Below are 14,881 nucleotides of genomic sequence, written 5' to 3'. Positions count from 1 at the left end.
AAGAAATTTGGACCTACTCAAAGATTAGAACATGACAGGAGCCCTTTCTGAAAAAAACAGGTCATCTGAAAAAAAAAAAAAAGGGCCAGCAACATGAATTGAGAGCCTGCCTTTCTATTAATCAATTACAAATGCAAAAGGCTCCCTTTTCTTTGACTGAAAAACCCATGCTGCATATTCCAGTTCTATTTCACATGTATTAGTTTGGTATAAATTATGGAGGTTTCAATTTAATCTTTATACTTCTAGCTAATTTTAACACTTCCCTCAGCAAACCTGGCACATACCAGAGAGCGGAAGAAGCCCATAGATTACTACCCCTCTCCTGTGCTTGGTTTAGGAGAAATTAAATCTACTAACAAAAAGTCTCTTGTTCCAGCCTTAACAAGTCAAGGTCTCTGTGGTTTGAGAATCACAATCAACACCACGGTCAGTGACTACTGCTCTCCATTTCTCCCTCTAATGCTCACTCAGTTCTGCAGTTTGAAGACACCTGCAGAACAGACAACCTATTCGCTCCACTAAATTACCTTATTTAAGGGGACATTTGCTTCTGGGAAAAGGTGTGGTCAAAAGATTTATCATGGTCCCAGCCCTGCAAACATGTAAGCTACTGAATTTTCCAGGACCACTCATGTGAGTAGCGCTGAGGTAATAAATGATTTTTTGGTTTGTTGGCCAAAACGAAAAATCTTTTTTTAAAAAATTGTTCATTTCTAACCAAAACCATAAAAAAAAACATAGGGAAGGAAATGTTTTTGTTTCAGGCTTCTGCTAGATGAATATAAACATCCTGTAAAAACATGATTGAGAGTTTTAGATTTGCATGCATCATCAGTGTAATGACCCCCAGCACGAGTTATCTACTTGGTTTGAAACCAACAAATTCCATGTTAAACCTCAGACTTCTACCACTTGTACTAAAGGAATAACTCCATTAGCTGGCAGCAGTAGTAGGTTTTATTTTCCACATGGTTCATCCACTAAAGAGGTATACAACACAGTGTGCAAGCATGCTTTTAACTGCCAAGTTACACTGCAAAATAGCACATCCCAATACACATGGCAAGACAGTGTTGGTTTTCACCTCTACCCTAGCCAAATTAAGGGAGCAGACATAAGCCTCAGGCAACCACCTGTACAGATTATTCCTGTCAAATGTGCAGTTTAACTGCTGCAGAAGATTAAAGTTCACTGGGCAGGAAGGCACATGCTAAAATATACATTAAGCCTGGCTGCAGAATGCCAATCTGTGGTTCAATGCATGCAGGACCAGTAGAATTTGACCCCCCTCTGCGTTTGGTTAGCAGCAGTTTCACCCTGCAGTTTCCCTCCTGCCTGTGGGCTTTCAGGCGGATCTGTGGCCTAAAACCAAGGTTTGGCCCATGGTCTTGATTTAATGTTTGTATAAACAAAAGTAAAACATTGTGTCAAGCAAATCTTAAAGAATTCATGAGATTCTGTAAGAGGGTCACAAACAGACTGTGTTACAAATAAACCCCAAAAGTGAGATTCCAAACACAGACTCAATAGGACCTCTGCCTGGCCTAGCCAATCACAGAAACTGTCACACAAGACGTGATGTATGGAGTATTTATTTTTATGGGCCTTTCAAGAAGAGATTTATACTCCTGGCACTTATGTATCAACTGCCAAAGATGGAGAGCTGCAAATTCAAAGATCAGGCCCTGCAGGCCTGCCAGTTCTGCTCAAAGACCTTATTTTCCAATCTCAAAACAGAAAGATACAGCACAGTATAAGCTCCTTCCTTTATGGGAATCATCAGGTTCCTATTACACCTCTGGTGTTTAGGGCAGTGACAAAGCTCCTCCACTCCTGTCTGTTTCTGGCAAGTCTTTCAATGGTTCCCCAGCTGTGCCCCAGGTTTTTCAATTCGGCTTCCACAGCTCTTCACCAGGTTGTTTTCGGGCAGCCTCATTTTTGCTTGCCTTCAGGTGTCCATCTTATTGCTACTCTGGTGATGGAATCAGTTTCCATCCAAAGCACATGACCAATCCAACTCCAACACCTCCTGGCAATGATAGTGCTCAGCTCCTCTTGGCTGCACTGTGCCAATAGAGCTTGGTTTGAGATTGTTCTGGGCCAAAAAATACGGGGGATTTTTCTAAGGCACGTTGTACAGAATGAAGACAGTTTGGACATGTCATACTTTCTCATTCCCCAGCGTTCTGCACTATAAAGTAGTGTTGAAAGTACGCAGCTCTGATAAATCTTAAGTTTGGTTTTGGTGTTGTATTTTGATGATTTCCAGAATGTATTTAAACTCCTGAAGGTGTTCCTGGCTTTACTGATTTTGTTCCGGATGTCCTGGCTTGTTCCACTGTCCTGGCTGCCCAAGTATGTGAACGTTTCTACATTGGTAATGGTAATGGTGAGGCAATATTAAAGGTCATGATATCTTATTGCAGTTGATTTTCAGTCCAATTTGCTGGCTGAATGCACTGAGTTGAGTTGTTTTTTCTTGTATATGGTGTTGGGTATGTGATAGAAGAGTGACATCATCTGCAAAGTCCGGGTCTTCAAGGGATGAGAAGAGTGTCCATTTTATGCCTCTTGGCATGTCTTCTGTTGTACGCTGCATTACCCAGTCAATGGCAATACTGAAGAGGATTGCAGACATGAAACACCCCTGACGTACTCTTGTTTTGACTTCAAAACTGAGCTCACTGTGATCAACACTGCACATAAAGTTGAAATAGAAGCTTTTGATGATGTTGATTATATGGAAAGGAATTCCATATGCTCGCAGAATGCGCCATAGGCTGGTCCTGTGAATGCTATCAAAAACCTTCTCAAAGTCTATGAGATTTATGTAGAGTTGCCATTGCCATTCTAAGCACTGTTCTATTATGTTTCATAGAGCGAAGATCTGGTCTGTGCATCGACACCCTTTCCGAAAACCGTCTTGCTCTTTTCTGGGAATGCTGTCAACTGCCTCTGATATAAGCTGGACTATGATCTTACACAATACTTTGCTTGGCACAGATAAAAGTGTGATACCACGCCAGTTATTACAATCACTAGAGTTCCTTTCTTTGGTATCTTCACTATAACCCCATTGGTCCACTCACTGGCACTTTTTCCCTTTCCCAATCTCATGTAAATAGAGTGGCCAGCATAGATACTGCTAATTTAGGATTTACCTTGAACTATTCTGCATTCAGGTGCCCCATTTTTTAAGGATTTGATGGCTTCAACGATCTCTTCCTTAGTTGGGGTGTCTCTGTTATCAAGATTTTCTTCTGCCTCCTGGATGTTTGCTTCCTCTTTAGGTGGCTCCCTGTTCAGCAATTCTTTGAAATGCTCTGTCCAGCGCATTTCTTGTTCTTTTCTGGTTGTTAGTACAGGTCCTTGTTTGTTCCTGATGAGAGTGTTTGTTGGTGTCTGCCATTTACCACAGATAAGTCACGTCATTTTGTGTCTTCTGGTGTCCGTGCCTTGTCGTGGCGGGACAGCTTGCATGCTCTAACGATCCCCAGAGTTTGTGTCGGCGGGGGCTTTTTGCTCCTGGTAAGTTCAACCATGCCAGATTGGTCTGTGGGGGAGGGGCCAGACAAAACAGACACACTGGTCTTCCAGGTTGGGGGTTAGGCACAAGGCTAACAACCCTGTCCCGTAAAAAACAAAATATGTTACGGAAACAGCATTGGAGAATTTATGGGAATGGAACACCCTTATTTGTATTATTGAGGCCAACAATGGCCACAATAATGGCCATTCTCCAGGCAAGTATCAGAGGGGTAGCCGTGTTAGTCTGAATCTGTAAAAAGTAACAGAGGGTCCTGTGGCACCTTTAAGACTAACAGAAGTATTGGGAGCATAAGCTTTCGTGGGTGCCACAGGACCCTCTGTTACATTCTCCAGGCAATGCACAATCAACCTGTTAAACTCACTACCAGAGGATGTTGTGAAAGCCAGGTCTATAACGGGTCAAAAAAGAACCAGATAAATTCATGGAGGCTAGGTCCATCAATGGCTATTAGTCAGGGTGGGCAGGGATGGTGTCCCTAGCCTCTGTTTGCCAGAAGCTGGGAATGGGCAACAGGATAGATCACTTGATTACCTGTTCTGTTCATCCCTCTGAAGCATCTGGCATTGGCCACTGTTGGGCGACCTTTGGTCTGACCCAGTATGGCTGTTCTTATGTTCATAATGGCTCCCACTGTGAGCCCCAGAAAGCAGAGAGGCCAATACACTCTCGCAAAACACAAAGCTCATTCCTCCCACTTTACATTGTCAATGCAAAATACAATATGTACTCCACAGCTCCAAGTTAAGCACCAGTCCTCTTGGTACTGTGGCAAACCTGCTTTCCCAGCTGAGAATGACAGGAGCTTGTCTAATGACGGGGGGGGGGGGGGGGGTTCTTGGTTTCATGAGCACTACCCAGAGGTAAATGTTATCTTACTGAAAGGGACTTTGAACTCATTCTGCGGCACGAAGTGGCCATTTTTGCAGCTTCTCACCCTGTGCTCCCCCTCACAACCCTTGTCCAACACACAGAAGTTAACAAATAAATAGAATTTTAAATATGCCCAATAAGGAGATAATTAATCTTACAATAGAGGCTTTGAAGGTAGTGGGAGTTGGTTTCTGGAGGGGTAAGTTTGCCCTTTTCCCTTCTCCTCAGTACTCACAGCTTGCAAACAACAAACTCCAGTCTCCTAGGCTTGTGGACAGAGCGATGATATGAATATATGTTGCAAATACCTGGCTTAGGGGACAGAACTCACAGCCTTTGGCTGCTTATTCCATGAGATACAGTCTACCTGAAAGCCTGACACTAAAGCTTGCTATGTTGCCCTCTTGGGGCTCACCTGTAAAAATACTGGACCAGGTCTCATTCCATTCACCAGAGGGCAGTAGTAACACACACACAAGCAGCACCTTACAGCTGGCTTCCAGCAAATTATTTGCAATGTCACAGTAAGTCACAGCTCACAGATCTCCAGAGCACAGTGAACCACACTCACTGTTGTCATCCCTGCAGCTCTGCCTACAGCTTCAGAGCAAGGACAAGGAGAAGCTTATTTCTCACATTCTGGATGCCCTGGGCCCCCACAACTAAGCCACTATTTTATCCCAAAGAATTTCCAAGATCAGATTCGCAAAACACCGCACCACGCATATCATAAAAAAAGTCATTCATGAAACAGGCATGAAGTATAAATACAAAACAAACAAAACTGCAGATAGAAACCCGACGCAGCAGCATCATAGTTTGGGTCTCTCCAAATTTACCAGCTGGAGACTAGATTAACTATTTGACTTTCACCTCTTATTTATACAGCCCTGTGCGGATACCAAACTTGGATCCTCATCTGATCTGCAAACATGCGGATATCCATGGATTTGCAGGGCTCTACTTATTTAGACAATTCTAGGTTGATAAAATGCTGCCATCTGAAGGCTTTTCTACAGCCCTTGTAAGGGGTGGGATCAGCTCATCTCCAAGTGTTCAGATGTCTATATATTAAGATTTAATCCCCTTGTCAGAAATCCATGTACAGAAGCCAGCAATTAGGCAAGACAACTGAACTGTCTTCTCACAGCTTAGAAGCAGCACCTCCAGACAGGTGGTGAAGGAACAGTGGGCAGAGGTCATGTTGCTATGAGAAACTGCCCCATCCATTATTCTTCCGGTAGGAAGCTTTTACAATTCAATGAGCTTAACAAGAGCTCTAATACAGTTAACGGTTATTAGCGTCCTTTTTTAATGTGAATTGGCAAGGGCAAGGAAACCGTGTGTGTCTATATTACACCCTGTAAGTATCAGAAACAGTCTGTAAGCAACTGCCTGCCTCTCACTTCTGTGTCACACTGTGACGTTGCACTCCATATGCTTTATAAAAATATGCTTGGAATGTGAATATAATATAACTGGAATATATTTATGCAAAAGGTCTCTTGTAAGGTATCATTACAAATCTTATAATCTACTGAGTGTGTTCATCCTATTTGTATGTATGTATGTACCATTCTTGTATCTGAAACTAGAAATATGAAGTTAACTCTAAGGTCCTATTGTAATTATGCAAAGTGTGGGCCATTAATGGTGGTTTAGAATCTTGATGGCACCCATTGACTAGGAAAATTGGTTGAAGATGGTTTATTTACCTGCAAGCCTTCTTGTGGCTATGGGGTCAGCCTGTGGGTAATGAAGAATGAGGTCTTACATTGACATGTGACCATGCCACCTGATACTGGAATCCATCTTAAACTCAGTGCTTTTCCATGTAGAAGGAGAGGTGGGAACCCAGAGAGATAAAGGATTACCACCTTGGGCCAAAGCTATAAAAGGGGGCCAGTCGTGAGAAATCCCCTAGTTACCACCTGAGCTGTAACAAGGACTGTACCAGGGAAAGGCTTAGGCCCAGACTAGGAAGGAGTCTAGTCTGTGAAAGAAGCTTATTGGAACATCTCTGAGGGTGAGAGTTACCTGTATTCAGTTTCTTAAATGTATTAGGCTTAGACTTGCGTGTTTTGTTTTATTTTGCTTGGTAACTTACTTTGTTCTGTCTGTTATTACTTGGAACCACTTAAATCCTACTTTTTATACTTAATAAAATCACTTTTGTTTATTGATAAACCCAGAATAAGTGATTAATACCTGTGGGAGCAAACAGCATATCTTTCTACCAGTGTTATAGAAGGCAGACAGTTTATGAGTTTACCCTGTATAAGCTTTATACAGAGTAAAACGGATTTATTTGCAGTTTGGATCCCATTGGGAGCTGGGGATGGGAAACCTGCTGAGAAATTTTGGTTAAAGTCTGCAGCTTTGCGGGATGATTCAGACCCTGGGTCTGTGTTGCAGCGGAGTCTGGCTCAACCAGACAGGGTTCTGGAGTCCCAAGCTGGCAGGAAAAACCGTCTCAGAGGTAATTTCAGCATGTCAGGTGAAGTCCCAAGGGGTCTCTTTGACCGAACCCATCACACACATTACTACCTCAGTCCTCACTCAGACAAAACTATAGTGGGAATTATGTGAAGGTTAGGACTATAATAGCGTTTAAAAGAGAACTGGATAAATTCATGGTGGTTAAGTCCATTAATGGCTATTAGCCAGGATGGGTAAGGAATGGTGTCCCTAACCTCTGTTTGTCAGAGCGTGGAGATGGATTGCAGGAGAGAGATCACTTGATCATTGCCTGTTAGGTTCACTCCCTCTAGGGCACCTGGCATTGGCCACTGTCGGTAGACAGGATACTGGACTAGATGGATCTTTGGTCTGACCCGGTACAGCCGTTCTTATTTCTGGGAAAGGACTGTAGTACAAACAGGGCCCTACAGTTTTCTAAATCTCCCTTCAGGAAAAACCCCTTCCCAAAACCCTCCCAGAAAAAGTGACCCAAGATTGCATGAGCTTAGCTATTTTTAATTACATGTACTAGATTCGAGACAGGGGTGGCTAAAACCCGGTTCGTAAGGCCCTTACCTAAAAGGCATGAGACAGAGCAGCCAAACATATGGTCAGAAAAACAACGTTTCTAGGGCCCATCCAGCATGGCTCCCAGTCCCCTCTCTCTTGCTCCTGCTCAGCTTTCTTTTCCTGTTTATACAGCCCAGCCCCAACAATGAGGCAGGGTGCTCCTTGATTGCACACAGACTGTTTCAGCTGTAAGCTCCAGACTGTTCCTTAAAAGGGGTAGTACACCATTCCTTCCTTCCTCCCCACCCCCCACCCCCAAAGCCCAGCAGACTGTGCATTCTTTCCTGAAAAAAGGAAGTATTTTGTTGTCAATACTGAAGATAACCAGGAACATGGAAGTGCTGGCATGGGTGGGGTTCTGGTTAGGAGCACGTTATTCTCCAGGAAAAAGTAAACTTGAAAGCATCTGAGGCAATACATGAGCAGCAAAAACTGGGCTGGGATTTCTTAATTTTTTTCTCTCCCTCTTTGTGCTTAACAATCCCTTTAGGAAACTGCTGGGTGCCAAAGAGCTGCAACAAGGACATAAATAATTTAGTTTTAATTTAAAAAAAATATCTGGAACCACTAGCTTTAGCAAAAGGCGGAGTTATTTGGTCTTGCACAAGATTGTACTGAGTACACATGATTGGGCTCAGCAGAGGTTCAGTGATCCTAGAAATGTGTCTGGAAATGTGATCATGACTGATTAGATGAGAATATGCACATATTTCAAAGGAATTCTGTTCCATAGTGAACTCCTGTCACAACTGGGCTGAGCACTGCCAATTTTCCCAGACTAATTGCTCTTCTGGAAAAGGACATAAAACCAAGCATTGGATCAGAGGCATATAGTTTCTCTTAGTTACAAAAATCAATCCAGATCCTCTTTTGAAATTATGCTCAAGAGTTCTCCTTTGTCCAATACCTCCCAATGCAGCAAAATTTCACTTATTATATCCATAGAAATGATTCCCCTGTTAGATTAGTGCAAATGCTTCTGGAACATGCATGCAGATTGACCTTTCCATTTTCTGAAAAGAATATGATGAGAAGTGTCGGATGTAAATTCAGAGCCTCTCTACCCCAAATAACCTTTGAGGAGGCCAGAGACAAATGGTCCAAGGCACTTGGAAGATTAAAGTTCTTGGCTGGTGGGCAACCTATCTGGTTGGGGTCTGACAATGCTGAGACTTATGCACAGGTTTTCATATCATCACAATCCAACAACTGGCTACTTTGGGATAGGGCGCTACCCCTATATGAGTAGGCGGGCTTGGTAAGTCACCAGAAGGAGTACAGGCAGTCCTTGACTTTACAACGTTCGACTTACAACGAATGGCTCTTATGACGTTTCTGAATTGACACCCTGATTCGACTTACGACAATTGGTTTCGACTTTACAATGCTCGGTCCCACAGTGGAGTGGATTGAAGTTCAGAGTTACAACGTTTCGACTTACGAGGCAAGTTTCAGGAACCAATTGTGTCATAAGTCCAAGGACTGCCTGTATGTAGTGATGAAAAGACATGCAGGCACAAAAAAGCCCAGGAACCATATTTGGAGCTATGGTGCGCTCTTGTGGCTAATAAATTGGGATCTGGCCTTGAACCCCTGGAGTCTTTGCATTTCCTGAGCTCCGAGATCCAGTTGACCCTGTGTCACATAGTTGCCATGGCCTAAATGTTCAAACATGGCCAGTGAGTTGGGGTAATAACCAATTATAATCTCTGGATTTTATATAGCGCTTTTCCTCAGCAGATCCAAAAGCACATTATAAAGAAGGCAAGCATCATTATCCCCATTTTACAGGTGGGGAAAGTGAGGCACAGAGAGGAAAATGGATTTACCCAGCAGACCAGTGGACAAGCTGGGAATAGAATACAGGTCTCCTGAGTCCCAGTCGAGTGCTCTATCCATCTGGCCATACTGCCTCCCAACTTGAAACACTTGAAGGGAAGCCCAATTTCCAGAATGTACTAAAACTCAGACCTCTTTAAAGTGCTAACTTGGGCTCCCGGAATCCCTAGTCACTTTTGCAAATGTAGGCTTGTACGTTTTTAGCTTTGTAAAAAGAGGAGAGGTGATCTAATCAGCTCGATCACACTGATGTGCCAAGTAATTATCACGGTAGCGTTTCATTAACAACCTCCAGCAAAACTCACTTCAACACCCACCACCAGAACAGCCAGCTAGAAAAAAAGAAAAGAAAAAGGCCAATTATTTTTCATGAGAAATTTGGGCTGGGGGAGAGGTGCTGAAATTTCCCATTTCCCTGTTAAATGCCTCACTCTGGAAAAAAAAAAAACAGGATGAAGAAACTTAACTGTGAGCTTTTATGTGCAGTCTTGAAACACACCTATTAGGAGCCAATCTGCTGGCAGAAATGCATTCTTAAAGGGCATCTGTGAATTGCTTCTAAGATAACACATGCAGCACATTTCTAGTTAGAACAAACACTAGTTCCCAATGACAAGCTGTGGCACTCTGTACCTCAAAACAGCACCATGGAACGCCCATATTCAATGTCATATAATTATGATTTACTCTGTACAAAGTATGCCTTGTGAGCTATTATTTTAAAAGTCTTGATCTGTTGAACATTAATACTTTGTTAGAGTGTATGTGCTATCATTGTATGGGAAGTTACGAAGTTTTGCTATGTGTGTGTGTTACTGAAATATGTTGGAGCCTTTCAGATACAACAATGGAGCAGCCAGACATGCTGATGGCCCACTGAAGGAATTCACACTCCCAAGAACTATCCCAGGATCTGTATACAATGGAGACTTCTCAGAGATAGCATGAAGACAATGGAGACTGCTTGACTCATGTCCATAGCAAAGGGTCTTTCCAGCAAGCTGGAAGAAACTATAAAAGAGGGGAAGTGACATCATAGAATATCAGGGTTGGAAGGGACCTCAGGAGGTCATCTAGTCCAACCTGCTGCTCAAAGCAGGACCAATCTCCAGATAGATTTTTTTTTTTTTTTTTTTGCCCCAGATCCCTAAATGGCCCCCTCAAGGAATAAACTCATAACCCTGGGTTTAGCAGGCCAATGTTCAAACCACTGAGCTATTCCTCACTTAGCCTCACTTTCCCACCACAACTCAACACCTGAAAACACATCTGGAGGACAAAGACTGACAAGGGAAAGGTGGTCCTGGGCTGAGGAGGAGTCCCAGCCTGTGTATGGAAGATCTGTAACCTGCTTGTACTATCAGGGTGAAACACTGCTTGATTCAAATCCTGTTTAGTTTATAGAACTTAGGTTGTGCACTGATTTTTATTTTCTTTGATAACCATCTCTATCCTTTATGCCTACCACTTAAAATCTATCTTTCTGTAGTTAATAAACCTGTTTTATGTTTTACTTAAAACAGTGTATTTTGCTTGAAGTGCTTGGGAAACCTCAGCTCAGGACCAAAATCTGGTGCATATCCTCTCCAAACTGATGGAGAGGCAGACTGGGTAATAAACTTATACAGGGCAAGACGGTACAGGTGTGAGGTCCTGAGCTAGGGGGGGAATTGGCTGGAGCCTCTCTGTTGTTGGTTCATGAGAGGCTGGGAGAAGCATTCATGTCTGTGTAAGTGCAGTACCTGGAGAGATTTGCAGCTTGTCACAGTATCACAGTGTGAGAGGGAACCCAGATTGATGGGTCAGAGGGCTCAGCAGTACCCATCACACAAGCATCCTAGAGCCCCTGTTTATTTCTGACACACCAAAGGATTCTGATTTTAAACTTGACTTTAGCCAGTGCTCTCCTGGAGCATGTATAAATTATACCTTAGATTCTCTCATGTTACAGGTATAAAACCACAGCAGATTCTAAACCATGCACTTACAGCATAAGATGACTGGGTGGCTCTAGGAATTGGTAATCGACTACAGACCCGCTCAGCTCTAGGTCATTAGTTCAAATCCAGGGCAGATCAATGGCTGTTCAGTTTCCACCATAAAAATGAGTCTCAAACCAATTCCTACTGGACACAGACACAGAATGGGCCCCCTTGTGGTAATCTCAGCAGGGACTGAATAGGCTTGGAGAATTCTCTTTCATCGCAGGCTGGCAGGGAGCAAGACTTGCACTGTCAGTGCTGTAACCAGTTCTGTGGTGAGGTTCTCGGACAGCAGGGCTGCCAAAGCTAGCACTTCTCAGCAATGCTAAATTCACACAAAAAGTTAAAAATCAAATCTCATAATTTGAGAAGAACTGTAGCCAGTTGCCTTTAAACTATGACTTTTGGGGTTTATGAGATAATCAAATGTTAATGCAATCTAATATCCTTGAGTCTCTAAACAGCCACATTTAAGTCTACAATGATGCTTCCTCATTCTCCCAACATAATTAGTTTCAACTGGCTTCTTAGAAGCAAAGGGCAGCCAGCATATTTTGTAGAAGCTTTCCTGAACAGAAGTGATTTTGACATCCACTCACCTTTTTACTAAAGAATCTATTTGTGCCTCACCAGTTCAGAATGATTTTCTATCACTTGAGTCAAAGCTGTATTTTAGCCTGGTCCCTGAGCAGCATAACTGCTTTTATCTGAAAGCTATCTTGTACCTACAAGCAATATTTTAATACATATTATGGCATTTTAGTAGAAGCACTTCATCTTTATTCTGATCAGAAAGGGGGGTGAAATCAATCTTAAATCCTGATAAAATTTTATTTAAGAAGGTGGAAGACATCTTCAAGATTTAACGAGGGATTAAATGGCATACTGTACATACTTCATAGGAGTCTTTACACGCCTGTGCTCCCAGCTGCAATGTACAGAAGGAAAACCTTCACCAAAATAACTTTAAAGGGAAAAGCATCTTGTATCCTTAAAACAAACTTTCTTAGGTAACTATGCTATTGTGATGTTTCAAACTCCTATTAGATAAAGAACCCCATTGCCCTCAGATTTATGTCTGGTTATTTTGGAAATGATGCTCCCCAGTGAATGGTCTTGGGAGGCTTCTTCTTATCTGAGCAAACTCAGTTCAAACCTACAATCTATGCAGTCATTTCATTTTTTTATTATTATGTGCATCACCTTAGCAGATCTCAATGACAATACCATAACCTCTTACATGAGAGCTGTACAGTGCCCTGTAGTTGCAGGATCATTTAACCAGCTTCAGACCACAAAGAAACCTGAAAGGATGGTCTGACTGAATGTGAATACAACTGACATAAAAAAAAAAAAAAAATCAACCATGATCCATTTATATAGCTCCACTTCATCCTATCACTGCACAAAACATGAGCCTCACATAAACAATAGCACTGCATGGCTTATCAGGATTCCTTCCCTTCAGTTAGTTACAGCACATTAGGTGTAACCCTTGAAAATATGTATAAAGTGGAATGTTAGAAACTTTTTGCATAAATTATATGCCAAAACTAAACTCTCTCTCACACACACAAAAAAACCCAGCCTAATTCTTATCAGGCTTTGATTTTGGCAGATCTTGGTTTCTGGATGCCATTTAAAAAAAAACCATTTTCAACAATGAGGCACCAATAATTTAAACCAGCAATTGTACAAAGGGGGAAATGACATGCCTGAGAGAATTCTGCTAAGACAGTTTTATTTTAGCCATCACATATGATCAAGTTACCAATTACAAGGAGCCTTATTCAGTGTAAAATCAACTCTGACTTGCTCTGTAAAGTGACTCACTGAATAAGAAGCATTCTCACTTATCAGCAGGTGTTTGTAATGTTAAGGTTGGATCTCATTTCTCTTCAGAGAGAGAGAGAGTGTGTGTTAAAACACTGGCACAGCAACACAAGGCACATCTGACAATGACAATGCAATTTATCAAGAACTAGGAAAGAAATCATGAAACTGTTAGAGTCTGTTCATCCCATATTATTTATCTTCTGGCTGATGCTTAGAAAATGTTAAGACACTGAGGCAATCAAACACTAATGCAAACATAATTAAAAAATTAGAGGCTGTTTGTCCCCTTATTACTTGAGTCTATATCTCTATTTATAGCAGACACTGTATCTCCTAGACAGCATACAAAGTCAAGATTTCTCTCTTCATCATCTGTTTTCTCAAGTTTAACTCCTATGCATTATTTTAATAGCATGGAAATCGGGACATCAAGGAAACAACAAATATTAAAACCCACCCAAGTGCTTCTTTCATAGCATCAACAAACAGAGCTTTCTACAACTTTTTTAAAAATTAACTAACCCTCTAGGTAAACATAGGGCCAAGAAATCCAGACATTTTTGTAAAGGGAAGTAAGTACATGCCAGGGCTCCCGACCCCTCCCTCCCCTAGCTTTGACTTTGGCCACCATGTACATATGCCTTCTTTTCCAGATCTAGGGCTCTGAACCAGAAGAAGAGGTAGTGAGTCCCCGACACAGCAGGATCAGGCTGCACCATTCCCAGGGGATACCACCTTGCAGAGCTGGGCAGCGCTGTCACCCACCCTCCAAACCCCGCAACATCAGCGCTTCCCTTCCCCGCCAGGTAATGTCTGACCAGCGCAGGCAGGTCGGGAGGGTGGAAAGAGAGAGAATTACCTTGGCAGAGGTGGAGGCGCTGGCACCGCAGTGATCCGGAGTGGGCAGGCCGGTTCCCCAGCTCTCTGCCCCCTGGGTGGGGGGCGCCCAGCGGCTCAGTCCCGCCGGCTGGTCTCTCTCCGGCCGCCCGCCGGTCGGTCCGAAGAAGAACAAATCACATCCAGGTTCCCCCCGCAAAGGGAATCCAGAGCCCGGTGTAAATCCGCCTACTCCCCGCGATGGGTCCCCGAGCCCCCCGGTCACCGCGCCCGGGCCGGGCCGGGCCGATACACCGGCAGGGCTGAGGCAGCGCCCTTGGCCGAGTCCAGCGGGCGGCTCTGCGGGGCTCAGCCCGGCGGGCGGCTAGCTACGGAGCCGGCTGGAAAGGGGGGGGAGGCTCTTCCATGCGCCCCCCGGCGCCAGCCAGGACTGAGCCGGCCTGGCTCCGGGACCCCCTTCCCCGCGCCTGGCCGGTCCCGGCTCGGCGGCTGCTCCGCGGCGAGGCGAGGCGAGGCGGGGGACCCGGCACCGCTGCTGCTACGGCCAAGCTCGGGGTGGCTAGGGCCGGCTCGGGACCCCGGCGCGGGGCGGCGGCGGCTGCATGGCGGGCGCGCGAGGCTCAGTCAGGGCAGGGCGCGCGGGGCTGCGGCTCCATCCCGCTCCTGCCGCCGGAGCTGCCCGGCCGCCCCCTGCTCGGCGAGCCCCGGTCCCCCGCAACGGGCGGCGGCAGCGGCTGAGGACGCAGCCCGCCTGGCTCGGGGAGGCTGGAGAGGCGGGCGCGCCCTCATGCCTGGAGGAGCCGAGCAAGCGCGGTAGCGGCCGGGCTGCCGCCCCCTCCCCCCGCAGATCCCTACTGGGGAGGGGATGGGGACGGGGACGGGGCTGCTCTCACCCGGCGCTGGGGGCGGGAAGGCAGGAGAGGAGGCGACTGGA

The 14,881-nt window shown here is 44.5% G+C and overlaps 1 protein-coding gene across 5 annotated transcripts in view; it reads right to left on the bottom strand.

The window, feature by feature from the left end:
• Positions 1 to 14,305, bottom strand: part of LOC128826611 (leucine-rich repeat and fibronectin type III domain-containing protein 1-like protein) — a 232,637-nt gene extending 218,332 nt beyond the window's left edge. For all 5 annotated transcript variants that reach the window (XM_054009978.1, XM_054009975.1, XM_054009976.1 and 2 more), the window contains exon 1: positions 13,970 to 14,305. The gene's annotated coding sequence lies outside the window, so the exon portion shown is untranslated. The remainder of the gene's footprint in view (positions 1 to 13,969) is intronic.
• Between the last annotated feature and the right edge of the window lie 576 nt (positions 14,306 to 14,881).

This window comes from Malaclemys terrapin, chromosome 20, assembly GCF_027887155.1.
Source record: "Malaclemys terrapin pileata isolate rMalTer1 chromosome 20, rMalTer1.hap1, whole genome shotgun sequence".
In the NCBI taxonomy this organism is placed as follows: domain Eukaryota; kingdom Metazoa; phylum Chordata; order Testudines; family Emydidae; genus Malaclemys; species Malaclemys terrapin.
Note: the sequence above shows the minus strand (reverse complement) of the source record. Positions and strands in the feature narration are given on the sequence as shown.